We start from the raw sequence: 16,274 nt of genomic DNA on the forward strand, positions 1-16,274 counted from the left end.
ATACTCTGGATGTTTTTGATTCATTTATATAGTACTGTAAGAACTGGCTTAGAAGGAGTCATTTGTTTTGAGAATCACTCTGGATGTTTTTGGTTCATTGAAGTAGTGAGAACTGCCTTAGGAGGAGTCATTTGTCTGTGAATCACTTTGCATGTTTTTGATATATTTATATAGTAAGAACCGACTCAAAAGGAATCATTTGTTTTGGAAATCAGTCTGGATGTCTTTGATTAATTTACCTTGTAAGAAGGGTCTTGTGAATCAATCTGGGTATTTTTGATTTATTTGTATATTAAGACCTGTCTCAGAAAGAGTCATTTGTTTTGTGAATCACTCTGGATGTTTTTGAATCATTAATGTTGTAAGAACTGGCTCAGAAAGAATTATTGTTGTGTAAATCACTCTCATGATGTTTTGGTTCATTTATACAGTAAGAACTGCTTCAGAAGAATCATTTGTTTTGTGAATGACTCTGGAAGTTTTTGGTTCATTTATATAGGAAGAACTGGCTCAGAAGAGTCATTTGTTTTGTGAATTGCTCAAGATGTTTTTGATTCATCATTTATGTAGTATGAACTGGCTTTTAAGGGTCATTTGTATTGGGAATCACTCTGGATGCTTTTGATTCATTAAGACTCTCTTAGAAGAGTCATATGTTTTGTGATTCACTCTGAATAATTTTGATTCATTTATATAAATAGAATGATCTCAAAAGTGTAATTTGTTTTGAGAATCACTGAATCATTTATATAGTAAGAACTGACTAAAAACAATTTGTCTTGGAAATCACTTTGGATGCTTTTGATCTATTTACATAGTAAGAACTGGCTCAGAAGGAATCATTTGTTGCGTTAATCACTCTCAGGATGTTTTTGATTCATTTAGGTATAGTTTGATTCATTTATTTATTAGGAACTGTTTCAGAAAAGTCATTTGTTTTGGGAAACAGTCTGGATGCTTTTGATTCATTTAACTAGTAAGAGCTGTTTCAGTAGAGTCATTTGTTTCATGAATCAGTTTAGATGTTTTTGATTCATTTATGTAGTAAAATGGTGTCAGAATGAGTCATTTGTTTTGGGAATCACTATGAATGTTTTTGATTCATTTAAGTAGTAAGAATTGCATGAGAAGAGTCATTTGTTTTCTGAATCACTCTGAATGTATTTGGTTCATTTATATAATAGGGACTGCCTTAGAAGAATCATTTGTTTTGTGAATCAGTCTGGATGTTTTTGATTCATTTATATAGCAAGAATGGTCTCAGAAGAAGTCATTTGTTTTGGGAATCGGTATGGATTCTTTTGATTCATTTAACTAGTAAGAGTGGTCTTAGAAGAGTCATTTGTTTCATGAATCAGTTTAGATGTTTTTGATTCATTTATATATTATAAATGGTGTCAGAATGAGTCATTTGTTTTGGGAATCACTCTGGATGTTTTTGATTCATTTAAGTAGTAAGAATTGCATGAGAAGAGTCATTTGTTTTGTGAATCACTCTGAATGTATTTGGTTCATTTATATAATAGGAACAACCTTAGAAGAATCATTTGTTTTGTGAATCAGTCTGAATGTATTTGGTTCATTTATATAATAGGAACTGCCTCAGAAGAATAATTTGTTTTATGAATCAGTCTGGATATTTTTGATTCATTTATATAGTAAGAATGGTCTCAGAAGGAGTCATTTATTTTGGGAATCGGTCTGGATAGTTTTGATTCATTTAACTAGTAAGAGCTGTCTCCGAAGAGTCATTTGTTTCATATATCAGTCAGGATGTTTTTGATTTATTTATATAGTAAGAACCGGCTCAGAAGGAGTCATTTGTTTTGTGAATACTTTAATTGTTTTTGATTCCTCATCTAGTGTAAACTGGCTCAAAAGAGTCATCTGTTTAGGGAATCACTCTTAATGTTATTAATTAATTTATATAGTAAAAATTGACTCAGAACGAGTCATGTTTTGGAAATCAGTCTGCATGTTTGTTATTCATATATATATATATATATATATATATATATATATATATATATATATATATATATATATATATATGTATAGTAAGAACTGTAACTCAATATAACTCAATGTTCCCCTCGATGGTCTTGTGCATTGATGTGTACTGTATTCATATTTAATAAATATTGATCAAAGTACATGGACCGCAGCAGCTGTGCAGTGTTTTAACAGAAGAAGAAGAAAGTTTTGCTGCTAATGGTCTGTAAATGAGCTGATTTTAATGACTTGAGGTATAATAATATTGAGGCCATCTGTCCTGCAGGTTTGCAGCTGCGGGGACAGCTATTAATACATCATGCAGCATTTATAATCATTAGCGGAGGGACACAAACCACCACAGGCTTTTCAACATCATTATTAATATGTGAACATGTACAACATGAACCCCCTCACACTACCAAATACACACACACACAAGCATTTCACACACACATATACACACACACGTTCATTAGACATGTGTTATTGCATTAATTTACATATCAAGACGCTTTTTTGTTTGTGTGTGCTTGTGTTTGTGTGTGTGTGTTTGTGTGTGTGTGTGTGTGTGTGTGTGTGTGTGTGTGTGTGTGTGTGTGTGTGTGTGTGTGTGTGTGTGTGTGTTGTAGCACCTGTTCATTTGCACAGAAGCACTTAAGATTAAACTCTGCTGCTCAGGTTAATTAGTGTAAATTCATGCTAATCACTTTGACGAACCAGGAACAAAAGCCTGAAAAACAGAAGGAAGAGTCTTCACGTCATTGTGCATAATAAATAAATAGCATCTGTATTTTTGTTTTGCTTCTTTTTTTTAAAGCAAAAATATCTAAAAACAGGATGAATTTATTCTTGGGGCAAAATTATATTATTAAACTTTGCAAATTAATTGATTGATTGATTGATTGATTGATTGATTGATTGATTGATTGGTTTAAATACAAATTAAACAAATGAACAAATTAAATTAGGTATAATTGAATAAATAAATTATTTCTTTGAAAAAATTATATTATTATTGAAAAAATACATTTAATTTAATTTAATTTAATTTATTTCATTTTGTTATTTTATTAACATTTAAAAAATTTTATTTCATTTTGTTGTATTTGTTTAATTTTTAAAATTTATTTTATTTAAAAAAATGTCTTATTGTTTCTTTTAATTTGTTTGATATATTTAATTTAATTTAATCTATTTTATTTTATTTTATTATTTATTTATTTTATTTGTCTGTTGTATTTTATTTGTTTTATTTTATTTTATTTCATTTATTTTGTTTTATTTTGTTTTACGTATTTAATTTAATTGAATTTAAAAAAATATTTAGTTTTATTGTATTTAGTTTTATTTTAATTTATTTTTGTTTTATTTTTTATTTTTATTTTTTTATTTTATTTATTTTATTGTATTTAGTTTTAATTTAATTTATTTTTGTTTTATTTTATTTAGGTATTTTATTTTGCTTATTTTTTATTTTATTTAGTTTTATTATATTTTAATTTTATTTTATCTGTTTGTCTTAATTTATTGGTTTTATTTTATTTTATTTGTTTTATTTTATTTTGTTTTATTTGTTTTTATTTATTTTGTTTTGTTTTGTTTTATTTACACTGGTGCACTAAAGTTACATTTTATGTCTTGAATTAACCATGATTGCATAAATAGCCAAAAATATAAATAACAAAAATACCTTTTCAGTCGCTTTCTAGTAAGATATCATCTCAAGTTTGGCTTTTATAAAGTACCTATATAAATTGTTTGCATTAAACAACAAAATAATTTGAATTAAACAACACAGATTAAATTTAGTATTGTTTCTTTCCTTATATTCAGCCCAAATAAATTGTTTGCAACCCCTTACCTTCACTTAAATCCAGTCAATCATTTCCCCCATGTACATCAGCTTCTCTCTTGTACTTCTCTATTTCTGGCAGCAGTGTTTTCATTACTCTCTCTCTGTTAATCCACACACATTCACAGCCAAATAGGATTACATTGGATTTAGTGAGGAGAAATGAATTTCCCATGCTTGCATCAGCATCTTATGAGGGTTTTTAATGAATCAAGCACACGGTCAGTAACAAGCACTGAATCTCCTCCTCTGTGCAGAGTCATTAAACTTTATACTTTCCCTTCCACTGATTCACACCTAATTATGTGGTGAGATGATAAGCATTGTTGAGGATTGCAGGTCATGCCAAAGACTGCGTTTGTTTATATCAGGACAAAACTTTTTAAGCCGCTGAGAGGTTTAGAAAATCAAATGAGATATAAATAAAGGATATGAGATGCTCCTGATATGCCTACACAGATGATTGATGAAATCAGGGGCTTGTTGGCAGATAAAATTATCAATTTCATTTTTATAATTCCTGAAAGTAGACATTTTAATTTTATTAAAATGGATGTTCATCCAATGTTTTTATTACTCTTCAAAATGCACAAATTAAAATATGTGCCCATAAAAAATAATGCACAACAGTTATCTTTATTAATCACAGAAGAACATGTTGAGCCTTATTTTTGAAGACATTTGTAACCACGGAGAGTAACACCAACAACTCAGGTAAGATCCAATATGCAGGTTTATTCAAAGTCAGGCAAGCGATGGTCAACACAGGTGCAAACAGGTGTTTGGAGACAGTCCAGAATCACAGTCGAATACAGGCTAGAGGTCAGAAAGGCAGGCGGCAGGCAAAGACAAAGAAGATAACAAGGCTAACGGTCGGTACACAAGATGACAAGACTGGGAAACCGCGTTGCAGTGTTATTAGTGACAGATAACAAGACTCAGCAAACTGAAGGGGTGAATTTGTGGCTTAAATAGTGTGTGTTAATCAGTCTCTGGCAACCCTCAGGTGGTGTGAATGTAATCAGTCTAGATGAGGAAGCATGTGTGAGTGTGACCGGAGTGCATGTATGAATATGTAGTCCAGAAATGGCGGATTTGAAGTCCATGGTTATTGCAGGTGCAAACCAGCAATCTTATGGGAAATGATCGCTGGTAATCGTGACAACAACTCATGGCACTGATTAATATCAGTTTAATAAATAGATTATGCATTTATTTATTATGTTTTAAAATATATTTTAGTGTCAATTTCTGTCATTTCAGTTGATTTATTTAATTATTTTTTTATATTTAAACAAATAACCAAGCATGATATTATACATAACTTATTTATTATGATTGTTTTTATTATTATAATCATTATTTTTACTTAAAATAGAAAGATTTAAACAAAACAATATTAATAAATATTTATATATCTTTTTATGGGTTTATTTTATTTATAAAATAATCTTAATTTAAAATTAAATTAAAAATTAAAAAAAAAAAAAAAAATATATATATATATATATATATATATATATATATATATATATATATATTTGCTTTGTTTAAATATTTGTGTTTTTAATAATAATAATAAAAATAAATTTGTTTATAATTTTCCAGATTCAAATTCATTTATTTAAATTGTTGTTATTTGATCCGATTTTAAAATTCCTGTTGTTTTTAATGAATTTGTTTGTTCGTTTATTTCAAAATTATTTCAATGTGTTTTTTTTATTTGTTTTAATTATACTTTTTTAAATATGTAAATATAATTAAATTTCATAATTTTAAACATTCTAAAAAAATTTATGCAAATAAATGTTTGTAAATAAATGGAACAATATCTCAATTAAATTGACAGGTAAAAAAAAAGAAAGAAAAAAAGAGCAGTCAGAAGCATTGTGTGATTATAAGCTTCAGGATACTTTAATTGTTGTTTTTATGATTAATAATAAAACAATTATTGATCATTTTATTGATCGTTGTTTTGCTTAATGACACTTTTCTACCATGGTGACACCTGGATGTTTATTGCTTATTAACGTATATTAAGATCACCCTGTAAACTACATATACATTCATGCAGAGTCTATCATTTTCATGTTTCATCCTTACCAGACCATCTAAAGCACCAATTTTCCTCCAATTATTCCACAGCCCTCTTTGTCCGCAGCTCCACCATTATGTTTTTAGCACTTTATATTGAACAGCTTTTTTTGGCCTCTCTGGCTTTTCTCAGCTTGTGTTACTTGCTCTCTCGCTCTACAGCATCTTTTTATTATTTGTCTCTGTTTTTCTGTAGGTCTGAGCTCTATCATTCATTCTCTGTGATTGTGTTTCCCCTCACTACACCGTGTGACTGAAACAAAACAAAGAATCGTTGAAAACTACATTGGTGAAACCGCAAAAACCATACTATAGTCATATTACAAGTGTATACAGTGAATACCAGTGATATTTAAAACATGTTGTTAATGAATGCTCCTGTAGTGAACTGATAAACTGTAATAAATGTACAAGCAGGACGTGTATCTGAAGCACACAACAGAATGCACCCTATATTGTGAATTTCAGATTCGCCAAAATGTTGGTAGCTCCCTCTAGTGGATTTGTCATCAGAAATGTGCAATGAAATATACCCTAAGTAGGGTATTTTACGTTTGCAGACATGTAAACAGCACCCTCTAGTGGTTTTGACATCTGAAACGTACCTGGAGCAGCACATTTTTTGTTTTGAAAAAATGTAGACCTGCCCCCCTAGTGCAAATGTACAATGAAATGTACCCGGACTAACACATTTTATGTTTCACAAAAATGCAGACAGTGCCCTCTGGTGGATGTGTCACCTGAAATGGACTCGGAGCAACACATTTTTTTCCCCCAAAAAAATATAAACAGTGCCCTCTAGTGGATATGTCTTTTAAAACATGCAACAAAATGTACCTTGAGAAACGTATTTCAATTTGCAAAAATGTAAACAGCGCCCTCTAGTGGATATGTCACCTGAAACATGCAACAAAATACACCCTGAGAAACGTATTTCAATTTGCAAAAATATAAACAGCGCCCTCTAGTGGATATGGCATCTGAAACATACAACAAAATGTACCTGGAGCAACATATTTTACATTTGCAAAAATGTAGACGGCACTCTTATGTTATCTAAAAATTGCAACAAACTGTACCCGAAGCAAAGCACTTTTTATTTTGCAAAAATGGACAGCGCCCTTTAGTCAATTTGTCATCAGAAATGTACGACAAAAAGTACCCGGAACAATGTATTTTGTGTTTCACAAAAAAGTAGACAGTCCGCTGTAGTGTATTTGATATCTGAAACATAAAACCAAACGTACCAGGAGCAATGTATTTTTTTGTTTTGCAAAAATGTAAACAGCGCCCTCTAGTGGATTTATCATCTGAAGCATACCTACTCTAGTGGATTTGTCATCTCATATGTACAATGAAACAAAGCTACAGCAACGCATTTTACTTTTCGCATAAATGTAGACAGCGCCCTCTAGTGTATTTGTCATCTCAAATATACAATGAAATGTGCCTGGTGCAACGCACTTTATGTTTCACAAAAATGTAGACAGCGCCCTCTAGTGGATTTGTCATTTCAAATGTACAATGAAACAAAGCTACAGCAACACATTTTACATTTCGCATAAATGTAAACAGCGCTCTCTAGTGGATTTGTCACTTCAAATATACAATGAAACAAAGCTACAGCAACGCATTTTACATTTCGCATAAATGTAAACAGCGCCCTCTAGTGAATATGGCATCTGAAACATGCAACAAAATGTACCCTGAGAAATGTATTTCAATTAGCAAAAATGTAAACAGCGCTCTCTAATGAATATGGCATCTGAAACATGCAACAAAATGTACCTGGAGGAAAATATGTTACATTTGCAAAAATGTAGACGGCACTCTTAAGTGGCTATGTTATCTAAAAATTGCAACAAATTGTACCCGAAGCAACGCATTTTTTATTTTGCAAAAAATGGACAACGCCCTTTAGTCAATTTGTCATCAGAAATGTACAACAAAAAGTACCCGGAACAATGTATTTTGTGTTTCGCAAAAAAGTAGACAGTGTGCTGTAGTGTATTTGATATCTGAAACATAAAACCAAACGTACCAGGAGCAATGTATTTTTTTGTTTTGCAAAAATGTAGACAGCGCCCTCTAGTGGATTTATCATCTGAAGCATACCTACTCTAGTGGATTTGTCATCTCATATGTACAATGAAACAAAGCAACAGCAACGCATTTTACATTTCGCATAAATGTAGACAGCGCCCTCTAGTGTATTTGTCATCTCAAATGTACAATGAAATGTGCCTGGAGCAACGCACTTTATGTTTCACAAAAATGTAGACAGCGCCCTCTAGTGGATTTGTCATTTCAAATGTACAATGAAACAAAGCTACAGCAACACATTTTACATTTCGCATAAATGTAAACAGCGCTCTCTAGTGGATTTGTCACTTCAAATATACAATGAAACAAAGCAACAGCAACGCATTTTACATTTCGCATAAATGTAGACAGCGCCCTCTAGTGTATTTGTCATCTCAAATGTACAATGAAATGTGCCTGGAGCAACGCACTTTATGTTTCACAAAAATGTAGACAGCGCCCTCTAGTGGATTTGTCATTTCAAATGTACAATGAAACAAAGCTATAGCAACACATTTTACATTTCGCATAAATGTAAACAGCGCTCTCTAGTGAATATGGCATCTGAAACATGCAACAAAATGTACCCTGAGAAATGTATTTCAATTAGCAAAAATGTAAACAGCGCTCTCTAGTGAATATGGCATCTGAAACATGCAACAAAATGTACCTGGAGGAAAATATGTTACATTTGCAAAAATGTAGACGGCACTCTTAAGTGGAAATGTTATCTAAAAATTGCAACAAATTGTACCCAAAGCAACGCATTTTTTATTTTGCAAAAATGGACAGCGCCCTTTAGTCAATTTGTCATCAGATATGTACAACAAAAAGTACCCGGAACAATGTATTTTGTGTTTCGCAAAAAAGTAGACAGTGTGCTGTAGTGTATTTGATATCTGAAACATAAAACCAAACGTATCAGGAGCAACGTATTTTGTGTTTTGCAAAAACCTAGACAGCGCCCTCAAGTGTATTTATCATCTGAAGCATACCCTGAGCAACACATTTTTTGTTTTGCAAAAACTGTAGACAGCACCCTCAGGTGGATTTGTCATCTGAAATGTCTGAAACAAAGCTACAGCCATGCATTTTAAGTTTCGCATAAATGTAGACAGCGCCCTCTAGTATATTTGTCTTATCAAATGTACAATGAAATGTGCCTGGAGCAACGCACTTTATGTTTTACAAAAATATAGACAGCGCCCTCTAGTGGATTTGTCATCTGAAACATACCTGGAGCAACACATTTTTTTTTGCAATAATGTAGACAGCAGTCTCTAGTGGATTTGTTTTAAAAAAAAAAATTATGTAACATACTCAGATCAATGCATTTTATGTTAATGTAGACAACACCCTCTAGTGGATTTGTTATCAGAAATGTAAATAGGAATGTACCCAGAGCAATGTATTTTACATTTGCAAAAAATGTAGACAGCGCCCTCTAGTGGATTTTGTCACCTGAAATGTACAATAAAACATACACTAAGTGATGTATTTTCTGTTTGCAAAATTGTAGACAGCGCCCTCTAGTGGATTTGCCTTCTCAAATGTACATGAAACGTAACCAGAGCATCGCATTTTTTATTTTGCAAAAATGTAAACAACGCCCTCTAGTTGATTTGAGGTCTGAAACGTACAATGAAATGTACCCAGAGCAATTTTACTTTTCACAATATCGTAGACAAGCACCCTCTAGTGGATTTGTCACCTGAAACATACCTGCATAAACTCTTTTTTTTTTTTGTGCAGAAATGTAGACAGGCACCCGCTAGTGGATTTGGCATCTGAAACGCACAATGAAACGTAGCCAGAGCGGCACATTTTAGGGTAATGTAGACAGCGCCATCTAGTAGATTTGTTATCAGAAACGTACAAGGAAATGTACCTGGAGCAATTGATTTTGTTTCACAAAAATGTAGACAGCGCCATCTAGTGGATTTGTTATCTGAAAGGTACAATCAAATGTCAAATGCAATGTATTTTACAATTGGCAAAAATGTAGAGAGAACCCTTAAGTGGATTTCTTATTTGAAAAGTGCAATAAAATGTACCTGGAGAAATGTATTTTACATTTGCGAAAGTTTAGACAGCACCCTGAAGTGGATTTTTTTATCTTAAAAGTGCAATGAAACGTACCTGGAGCAATGTAAAATGTAGATTGAGACAGGTATTTCCAATGACCCTGGGCTGTTGAAACCTCTGTGGTATTTCTGCATGCCGGAGAGAAAGTTTCCTGCTGTGCTCGTGTGCGATTAATTCTGTGGGTGTAATCGGAGCCGCTGTTGTTTTGATCAATCTGTAGCAAAAGCTCAACCTGCATGCATAATCACACACAATGCCTCTGATTAAAGCATGCAGATCGTTTGATGTGGCCATTTATATAATCATTTCTGCTGGTTGTCAGAACAAGAAAATCACGCTGATAAAAATGCAGAGTCCTCCTGCAGGCCTTTGTGTTCCTGTTCAATCAGTAGCATTCGTTTATACCATAAAATACAGTAGAATGCAATGCTTAGGTTAATTTAGAGGACAGATGACTAAGCCAGCACCCTTGTTATGGTCATAGTGCACTAGAAATAATATTGGAAGTTGCAATTGTTATTTTTATTATATTAACAATATTGCTTAAAAATAATTGTAAAAATAAATAAATAAATAAATATTAATAATTATTATTATTAGTAGTAGTAGTATTATTAATAATAATAATAGTAATACTAATGGTATTTTTATATTATTAATGTTATTGTTATTAATAATATAAATGTTATTATTATTATTATTATTATTATTATTATTGAGGGTATTATTATTATTATTAATATTAATGTTATTATCATTATTATTGTTGTTGTTTTATTAATATATTAATTTAGTTTTATTGCACATACGTTTATTGTTAAAAATGATACTTTACAATAAATGATATTTTTGCAAATAATAAATACAATTACATTAATTAAATTATAATTTAACAATAATAAATTCAATAAAATAATGTATTAAATACATGAAGAAATATAATTATAATTCTTAGAACAAAATATGTATTTTAAATTATCTATATTAATTTTTTAAAATAGAAATAGCTCTGAAATTATTAATGTAAACTGAAATATTCTTTTTAAAATTAATTATTTCAATTTAGATTTTTTTTTTACAAATTATTTTACAAATATTACGTTAAATATTTTATCATTTAATTTTTAAAAGAAATAGTAAACACTATTTAGTTTATTATTATTTGACGGCCTGTAAATGTATGTGTGTTATAAAACTTACTGAATATTTCATGAAGCTGTATGACATTAATATGCTTATTTATCATTTATGATTATCAATTCAAGTAAATAGTGATGAGAGAAATGAAAAGGAACAAAAATATTTATAAAGACAAAATCATGTTGTATACTGGTCACCTTTTTTCCCTTAAAGAAAAACTAAAATTTTAAAATACAAGTTAAATTTGGCAGTAAAAGTCCAAATATATACAGCTTTATGGTATGCTGTTTAGTAACCATATTTCATATTTTGTTCCATTTTTATAATATATTTTTAAATGGCCAAATTTTTAATGTAAATAAAGATTACATATTTAATTTTATTACCATCTGTATTGAGCTTTATAAAATGTAGGGTTGAATTTCAGGATTTTCTGATGAGATTTCAGCATGACTATTTACTGCCTAAAACATTAAATTTGACTTTCTCAGACGGCTTTTATCACATCACATTGCATTAGATCAGCACTCAGTCGGACACTCATGTGTTGTGCACTTTAGAGATGTGGATGTGGGTTTGTTGAGTCGAAACAGCACAGAAACTGCTTTTATTGACATTTCTGCAGTTGTTATTGGATCTGTGCTTCTCCTGAGAGACGGAGAACAAGTGAAAATGCAGAAACGGTCATCTGAGGACAGAAAGTTTTGACTCTCTAATAAATAAATGACAATAAAAACTAAAAAATAAAATACAATTAAATTAAAGCTACTCAATAATAAATAAATAAATAAATAAATAAATAAATAAATAAATTAAAAAATAAATAAAATAAAATAAAATAAAATAAAATAAAATAAAATAAAATAAAATAAAATAAAATAAAATAAACAATTAAATTTATCTGTCATCCGAGGACATAAGGTTTTGACTTGTTGGCACCAATGGTGTAGTGGTTAGTGCGTCGACACATGGCGGTGGTGTTCACAGTGATCTGAGTTCGATTCCCGGCTCGAGGTTCCAAGCTGATCCGTCCCCTCTCTCACACTGTCCTGTCTATACTCTCTACTGTCTTATGATTTAATTTAATTTAATTTAATTTAATTTAATTTAATTTAATTTAATTTAATTTAATTTAATTTAATTTAATTTAATTTAATTTAAATACAGCAAAATTCATTAAATAAAGTACAATTTAATTAATAAAATTAAAAAATTAAATAAATTAAAAATATTATAATAAATTAATTTAATTAAATATTTATATTGCACATAAGCGTTTATTCCACCAGTCATACAATGGAAATCATACTGTACAATAAAGGATATTTTGCAAATAAATACATTTAAATAAATTAAATAACAATTTTAACAATAATAAATTCAATAAAACATAATTCATAAAATTATAATAATTATAGTTCTTATAACACAATATCTGTATTGAAAGTTTTCTTTAGAAATAGCACTGAAATTAATCATTTAAACTGTAATACAGTAACTTTTTGTTTATTTTATGTATAGATGGTTTTACCAATTAATTTACAAATATTACATAATAAATTGTGTTATTTATTTATTTTGTTATTAAACATTTTATTATTTAATTTAAAATAATTTATAAACACTGTTTATGTAAGTATTACTTGACAGAATGCGACTAATTGTATATTTCTTGAAGTTTCAAATACTTTGAAATGCTACCAGTCGGACACTCATGTGTTGTGCACTTTAGAGCTGTGGATGTGGGTTTGTTGAGCCGAAACAGCACAGAAACTGCTTTTATTGACATTTCTGCAGTTGTTATTGGATCTGTACTTCTCCTGAGAGACGGAGAACAAGTGCAAATGCAGGACTGGACAGAAAGTTTTGCCTCTCGCTGATTGGAGTTCACTGAAGAGGATCTTTGAGAAGATCGAGCGTCTCATGAGACTTCAAACCTCCTAATTAAACGTTTACCCTCCTGAAACATGACTTGGTGCTGCTTCCGCCTTTATTCAACCCTTGTGTGCTGTTGAGTCATTTTCATCTACTCTGGGGGAGATTTTAGGCTTAATTTGACCACAATTTTAGGAAATGCTTTGAAAACAATACACTCTGGGCAGATTGACTCCTCTTTGGTTATGTTGGTGGCTTTTTTTGCCCCCTTGACTTTCATTATTATCACATTTTTTGATTGCAAAGCCATGACAGCATAATCATTGATTGCTGTTGGTTGTCCTTGTTGGGAAGAAGGAATATCTGTCATTTTTACTTTTGATCATCAGTTGCAGTGCAAAAAAAGCTTAGTTTCTGCCTTATATACGGAGCAAAAGACCTTTGTAGTCTTATCTCAAAATAATCCCCTCAGCTGTCAGAACACAGTAAACACAGTGAGTGTATTTCAGCACACACGCTATAATCTGCTTTTTTGCTCCACTGAACTCCATATAAAAGCCAGAAACTCTTCTGCACTGGTCTATCTAAAGGGTTAATGCTGACAACTGATGATCAACAACTGGAAATACTACAAAAGTAAAGTAAAGTTGTACTTTGGACTAAACTAAATGCATGTATTTTAATTTTATTACTAGCATTTTATTTTCAAGATCTGAGGTAAACTACAGTATGGTGCTTTTAGAATGGCTATAGATGCCAAACAAGTAATCAAACTGGCATTAAAAATACACCAACACTGCTGATTAATAGATAAAAAATAAATAAATAAATAAATACAAACACTTCTAATAAATAAAATATATATATGCTAAAATTAAATACATCTAATAAATAAAATAAAATACCTTTAGAGAATAACACATATAAAATAAAAAATAAAGAATATCTAATAAATGAAATAAAACAAAATAAAATTAGATACAACAAAATAAAATACCTCTAATTAAGAAAATAAAACTAAATAAATACATAAAAATAATAATAAATAAACTAGAATAAAATAAAATATAATACCTCTAATAAATAAAATAACATACAATTTCTAAAATACCTTTAATAAATAAACAAAATAAATAAATAAAAAATAAAATACCTCTAATGAATAAAATAAAATTAAATCCTTATAATGGATAAGATAATATTAAATAAAAATTTATTTAATTTAAAAAATAAATAAAATTCATAAAATAAAATAAAAATTAAATTTTAATTTTGAATTTCAATTAAAATAATACAATTAAATTAAATAAAAAAATAAAAATCTATAAAATAAAATAAAATGTAATGAATAAAATTAAATAAAATTAAAAGAACTAAACATTCATAAAATAAATGAAAAATAATTAACACAATTAAATAAAATTAAATAAATTAAAATTATTAAATTAAATTAAATTAATAAAATCTTTATACTGCACATAAGTGTATAATGTACCAGTCCCGCAAGGTACAACATACTGAACATTAAAGAGTATTTTGCAAATCATAAATACATATAAATAAATTAAATAATCATTTCAACAATAATAAATTCAATAAAAAAGAAACATTTAATAAAAAATAAATATAACTATAGTTATTAGAACAAAATGTGTATTTAATTTATCTACATTAAAAGTTGTTCTTTAGAAATAGCACTGAAATTATTCAGTTCAACTCAAATACAGTAACTTTTTGGTTAAAACTGCTGATTTAAAGTAAAATACTACTAATGCGTTTGCGTTTACCTAGGTGGTTTGTATTTTTACTTTAAGGCACATTGAATCAAACAGGTTGTAATCAGAAACCTTCATTTTCCACTTAATCCAATCTAAAGCATGCACTGGACTTTGAATGAAAGACACGGTAGTTTAATTGTTTTCAATGTACTTGAGAAGTGAAATTACATGATGTTCGGGTTTTTCCCCTTGAAATTAATTGAGTTTTTGCTTTTAAACCAGAACACACATCCGCCTGTGGGCAGAAAAAATAATGTTGCTTTCCCTTTGAATTGACTGTAATACATTTTTAGACCCCACTGCCAGAAATCTGTGGTTACTTTGAGCAAAAACTCAATTAATTCTGATAAATTTGACAAGCGACCTGAATCTGTTTTAGCTCTGGAGTAAATGCATCTTGAAATAAGAATGTTTAAGTTATTTATGCTTATTTTATTTATTTTTTGCAGCGCATGTTCAAAGGGAAACTCTTGATGCTTTAACTGCATGGAAACCATTTTCAGGAAATTGCATTTGAGATCCACATCCTCTCTGATATTGCTTGCGTTTCCCAAATAAAGCATAAGTCTGTGAACTAGAGCAGACCTTTTAATGTCAAAAGTTTACAGCAAACCTCAATAACCACCATGTCTGAGGGACATAAATATAATACTGCCTTGCAAACACTGGGAAAACAACTTCATGGGTTGTTTGGATGACAAATGGATGTAGTTAGAGGCATTACCACACAAAAAACATACTTTTTTTGGAAACAATGGCTCTTTGTGGAGTCTTTATGTGACGGATAATGAAGAACAGTCTTTAGTTTAGCATTTTTGTACTATATAATATATCTGTAATAAAAGCAAGACTTTTTTTAAGATAAAACTTTACAAAATGAAGATATATTTAATTGGAAATCAAAAATAAAAGATGAAAATGAAGAGAATTTATGCTTGTTTTAAGGTTAAGCTATACAAAAATATGCATTCATTTTGAACTTTATTTTTAATACATTCTACATTTAATTGAATGAATGTTTTCATCTGAAAATGAACGTTTAAACAAGTCAAAGGAGCTTGAAAACGTTTCAGCGAATTTTGTTTCGTTTTGTTTCGTTTTGTTTCTGTCATGTTCTGTTCCATTTCCGTTCCATTCCATTTGCTCTTTCGTTCTGTTTTCTATTCAAATTCTGTTTCATTCTGTTTCCGTTCCTTCCATTCTGTTCTGTTTTGCTCTATTCTGTTCTATTTCGTTTCATTTAATTCCTCTTTGTTTTGTTTTGTTTTGTTTCATTTATTTAGTTTAGTTTCTTTTCACTTCATTTCATTTCATTTTAGTTTTGTTCCATTTCTGTTCATTCTGTTCTGTTTTGTTCCATTCCATTTCGTTTT

At 29.7% G+C, this 16,274-nt stretch overlaps 1 protein-coding gene across 1 annotated transcript in view; it reads left to right on the forward strand.

Annotated features, from left to right (window-relative positions):
* The window catches only part of rab26 (RAB26, member RAS oncogene family), a 110,830-nt gene that overhangs the window by 69,195 nt on the left and 25,361 nt on the right, over positions 1–16,274 (forward strand). The window lies entirely within an intron of this gene.

Source organism: Danio rerio, chromosome 12, assembly GCF_049306965.1.
Source record: "Danio rerio strain Tuebingen ecotype United States chromosome 12, GRCz12tu, whole genome shotgun sequence".
In the NCBI taxonomy this organism is placed as follows: Eukaryota; Metazoa; Chordata; class Actinopteri; order Cypriniformes; family Danionidae; genus Danio; species Danio rerio.